Genomic DNA, 6000 nt, shown 5'->3' on the forward strand with positions numbered 1-6000 from the left:
TCTAGAGGGTAATCTTGGCTACTTAGACCCACGTTTCATGCATAACCTACCTTTTAATCAACATGACCCCGGAGTTTAAGCTCCAATTCCTCCAATGGTTCTTCGTGATCATTATAATCTTCATGCATACCATGCACCTACTTTGTAATACCCCTAATTGTAAAAGGATAGTCTCGGTATTTATTTATTTGTTTTAATTGTATTTTTAATTATTTAATTGATTATTTGACTAATTGCTTATGTGTTTAATTGAATTAGGTATTACTTGATTATTTGATTATGTGTCTTTGTATTATTTATATTTGTCTATGTGTTAATTGTTTAATTAGATTATGTACTTAAATGGTGTTTTGATCAATTGTAAATTAAATGTTTTATTTTATTTTATTATTTTATTATATTTTTCTTTTATGGTTATGGTTAGTAGTAATGGGCCAACCAATTGGGTCCCATGGACTACTTAGATAGGAGGTTGGGTGTATATGGATTATTACCCATGGATAGTTGTGTATGTATATATATAGATATATATTATATACATAGATTTGATACGTGTTATGTTTTAAGTTACTTTATAATATTATGGTAACTTAAGTATTATTGGATAATCCATTAATAAATAATGGAATGTGTATAATTTATTTATTTAATAAACATATACATAAATTATATACTTAACATATTTTACTTACCTTTTTGATATATATAAAAGGGAAAGTAATTTATTAATTACTTTTATGGTAACTTGAGCAGTAATATTTAATCTGATGTATATGTTTAATATTTAAATAATAAAAAATATACGTAGATTTGATACGTGTTATGTTTTAAGTTACTTTATAATATTATGGTAACTTGAGTATTATTGGATAATCCATTAATAAATAATGGAATGTGTATAATTTATTTATTTAATAAACATATACATAAATTATATACGTAACATATATTACTGACCTTTTTAATATATATAAAAGGGAAAGTAATTTATTAATTACTTTTATGGTAACTTGGTTAGTAATATTTAATCTGATGTATATGTTTTATATTTAAATAATAAAAATATACATAGTTTTGATACGTGTTATGTTTTAAGTTACTTTATAATATTATGGTAGCTTAGGTATTATTAGATAGTCTATTAATAAATAATGAGATGTGTATAATTTATTTATTTAATAAAGATACACATAAATTATATACGTAACATATTTTACTTACCTTTTTAATATTTTAATATTTATTGTTTTTAAGTTGACTTGAATTGGAAAAAGGGTTAGAGTTTTTTTATTTAGCCTATAAATATATAGTTATAGGTTGTAAAAGGGGGTTAGAAATATTCACGTGATATATTCTAGAGAGAGAAAGTTAGAGAGGGAAGGAGGAAAAGGAAGGAAGGAGGAGAATAACCCTGTAGAGAGAAGATCAAGAAAGAAGAAGTTTAACTTTCGATCCGAAAGTTTAAGGCAAGTTCTTCTTCTATCTCTTTCCCTTTGATTCGTGTTTCTATGCATGCCTAGGAAATTTTAGGATTTATTAAACACATAAAATTAAATAATTATGCATGTTTAATTGGATTAGAACATAAGTTTTATGAAATTGGTTCATATCTATTCTTGTGTTATGAATTGATAAATGCATGATTTTGATTTAATTTCTGGTGTGAATTTTTATATGTTTACATTATGTATATTTCATATCTGTGGAATGATGGAACGTAGAAACATACCTAGGATTCCTGAACATTAAATAGGAACTAGATTTGGGTTTAAATAAATTTAAATAAACTCAATCATAATAATGCTTACTATTTGAATGTTTTAAATAAACGAATGGATTTAATCTTTAATATGTTTTAGCAATTGAGATTAAATGTATATGATGAATTGGATATGGAGAATGCTTATTTGACAGTATAATAAAATATCATCATATGTATAAGATTCAGTTTGTGTAGGACATATGATATAGGAAGCTTAAATAAATAATAAGTCATTCCTATTTTGTGATAACTTGATATCATATTATCATAGTTATTTCTGGATTGTTTGATGTATTTCTTTAATCGTTACATCAATTGTTGGATTGTGTGATTTAATACACCGGTATGGGACGGTGGCATTCTAGGGACGGATTAAATTATCAGTTAAATCCTACCTATTTTCTATAAGGGAATGGATTAACTAAAATGTTAAATCCTACTTATATTCAAGTCAGGTCAGCTGAACAAGTTGAATGACTTAGGAAGGATTAATTTATTAAATAAGGGAATGGATTAATTAAAATGTTAAGTCCTACTTATATTCAAGTCAGGTCAGCTGAACAAGTTGAATAACTTATAGAGGATTAATTTATACTAGATAGGATGGTTACTAGATTATATATATATAAGTATGGTGCCATGATATGAGCTTGAGTCTCAGGATCAGTGGTTAGGGCGCATATATCGCTAGGGATGTGTAGCTAGATATAGTGTAGTTGTGTACCCTGGTAGGTCTAGGTACTCATGCCCACTATATGTGCATTTTGCATGTTGCCTACTGTGATACCCCCGGATTTTTGGATGCGGGTTGGCCAGGCGCACGCCTGATAACCCAAGGATATCAAATCAATTAGCAATTTAACGAACACAGAATACAATATAGGAAACAGGAATAAATAAAATTTTGCTGAAAAAAACTAAAATGAAAATCCTTTAATGGAAAAAACCTCCGAATAAACTTTATATGCAAGAACTAGTTTGAATACACCAACTTCTCCTTTACTTCTAATACAACTCAGGAATCCATCTCGTGGACCCCTACTAAATATTCCAATACTGAACATGAACAACTGCAAAGAAAACCAACGATCATAATGAGAAGAAAATACTCCTACGTCGTCGGTGGAGTGAATAACTGTATCTGCTCAGCACGATCAAGCTCTAAGCCTGGAACTAACGAACACTTGTAAAAATAAGAGTGGGTCAGGCCCACATGTAAGTTCTATCCTAACTGCAATCCAGACAGTGACCCGATACGCAGATACACCCTAGATATCTCAGCAATAGCTATCTAGTCTATATATATATAAATATCCACACTAAGGGACATTCACTGGATTATGTAGGGGGTCTCAACCTGAATAGAAGGCAACATGCAAAAACGCACACAAAGGTGGGCATGAGTACCTAGACCTAACAGGGTACACCTCAACCTATTATAACCAGCTACGCATCCACTACGTATACGCACCCTAACCAACGAGTCTGAGACTCAAGCTCATCTCGCGATACCATAATCATATATTTAAAATCCGTCCAAACCAGAGTATGTCATTCAATTTCTTTGTTGATCTAACATAAGACGTATAATCAGTTAACCACTCAACTTATTCAGTTGATATGAGTTAACTCCAAACAATAGTAAATCCAAATGGTCACTCAACTTACTCAGTTGATCTGACTTAAACAAAATTAGGATTCAATACTTTACAATCCTTTCCTTTAATCCAATAGGTTAGGTTTATGCATTTTGAGCTAAACCATCCCTAGTATGACACCGTCCCATACCGGTGCATACAACCCTCCATATCCATGTAATTAACAGAATATATATTAATCCAGCAATTAAAATCCAAAACCATGTAAAAATTACAGACTATGATAAATAGTACAGCAATTTAATATCCAAAATCAAAATCCAAATAATTGCAGAAACGTATTTAAAGTTTCAGCAATTTAAATCCAAGAGTTAACCCATGTATTGTTTAACAGTTTATCAACTAGCATCCAGAGCATGAATATATCAGTTTTAGTAAATCAACAACTCTATCGTGCAATTTAAAAAATTTTAAAATCACAATATTGTCCAAGAATTTGCTAAAATTAATTCTAAATTACTTCTAGCAATTCAGTTCCTTTTATCCGTCAAAAGCAAGCTAGGTTGCATACTTGTATACTGTTTTATTGTTCTTGCACCGAGCCATAAACTATGCTATGAGTCCAATTTGTTAATTAAAAGACTTCCTTATGCATCTAAAATTTAATTTAGAATCATGTTATAACACCCCAAATTGTCAAATTAAAATTAGACAATTTATTTCCTTCCAGCCGTTAACCGTAGGCAAACTTGTTAATTAGCGCACTTTTAATTCTATTAAAACAAAGGGTATTTTATGCAATTCAAGACCTTGATTACATGTTAAAATAATGTTTTTAAAACCCCATTAAAGTTTTAAAACTGTTTAGAAACCCCAAGTGCCCAAAAAGTAGCTTAAAAAGTCACAGTACGCATGGAATTGGGTAGAGCCTGCTCTTGGAAAATTAGAGCAGGCTCTAATCAGCCTAGAGCCGGCTCAGAGGAGTTTAGAGCCTGCTCTTGTTGAGGTAGAGCCTGCTCTACTCTTTCTAGAGCTGGCTCTACTCATGGGAAAGCTGAATTCCTCCCCCTCTGAGAGCTTCAGTCCGTTTCTGCTCATTTCAGTCTGTTTGCTCTGTCTCTGGACCATTCCTACCACTCTGTTGATTTCTAAAACTCATCTTAAGAGTCTTATAACACCCTAGTAACATTCCCATGATTCGTTTACAGAAGTTGAAATCAAATTAAAACTAAATTTGTTACCGAAACAAAACATGCTTTAAGAACAAAACTGAAACTATTTTGCAATATCAATTCCATTCCAATCCCCTCTGTTCCTCTTCACTACTGAACTTAGGAGTCTTATCTAATCCCAGTATCATCCCAATCATTCGTTTATAGTTGTTGAAAGAAAATACAGTAACTAAAATTCCAATAGAATTTACATGTTTTAAGAAAACAAAACTAAACAGACTTGCACGAATTATAACAGATTTAATTTCAACAACGAACAGCCATCAATATAGCATATATTAACCATGTAAATTCCAGTTCCTGATTAATTAAACCCTAGAGACTATCTAGGTGCACAGAACACAAGCCAAAGGGAAGGAGGAAGAAAAGAACTTGCCTTTCGGTTTCGGTTTGAAACCTTTCAACGTTGTCTTCTTCCTAGACTTTTCGGCGATCGTGATTGCCGTCAAGGATTCCTCTGCTCCGGTTCTAACCCTCAAACAGCCCTCAAGCTTCCTCCTTAGTCCGGCTTACAATCTTTAGCTCAAACCCTACCTTCCTCTCCTTTAGTTTTTCCCTTAAACTCTCTGTTTCACTCTCTGTATTTTCACTATTCGTGAATAAGGTTTGTGCTTACAACCCTAAGCAGACCCTTATTATTTTATTTATAGGCTTAGGAAAAGATATTAACCCTAATTCTACTTTAATCATAGAGATGGAAATCAACAATTCCTTACATCTCTAAGGCGGCTTAATTAAACAAGGCGGCTTTATTCAAACGTGACAGTAAAGAGACAAAACCCTAATAATTTAACCTATTTAATTAAATAAAATAAAAAACAATTAACCAATTAATTAAAACTATAATTAAATTACATAAAATAATTAACTAACAAAACAATTCAAAAACAACCTAAATGACAATTAAATTAATTAAAGACTAAACAATTAAATCAAATAAAGAACGAACAAATAATTTAATCAATTAAACCTAAACACATAAAACACTTAAAATAAATAGTAAAATCTCAATTATATCATTTTTAATTTTAGGGGTATTACATTCTCCCCCCCTAACAAATGGAATTCCGTCCTCAGAATTCACGAAACCCTAAATTATTTTCATTAAAATTCATTAACGTTCCATTGTGAACGCTGCCTTTGAGTAGGAGCTCCACTGAACTCCAAAACTTCCAGGAACAATTTATGAGTCTGATGTAAAAGAAAACATAAAAATTATTCAACATATAAGTTGGATTTAGCAACTACTCACTCTTACCCAAATTTGTTTATACAGGGGAAAGATCCACATTCCTCCAAATTCCATAGCATAGATTTGCAAAACGTCTATGCACCCATCCTAGTAATTTAGTAACACTATCCATGAAAACAATTGAATACATAACAACTTCCCCGACAACACACCTTG

This window comes from Cornus florida, unplaced genomic scaffold (assembly GCF_030987335.1).
Source record: "Cornus florida cultivar Cherokee Brave unplaced genomic scaffold, ASM3098733v1 CherokeeBrave_3.0.0_Hap2_Chr04, whole genome shotgun sequence".
NCBI lineage: Eukaryota > Viridiplantae > Streptophyta > Magnoliopsida > Cornales > Cornaceae > Cornus > Cornus florida.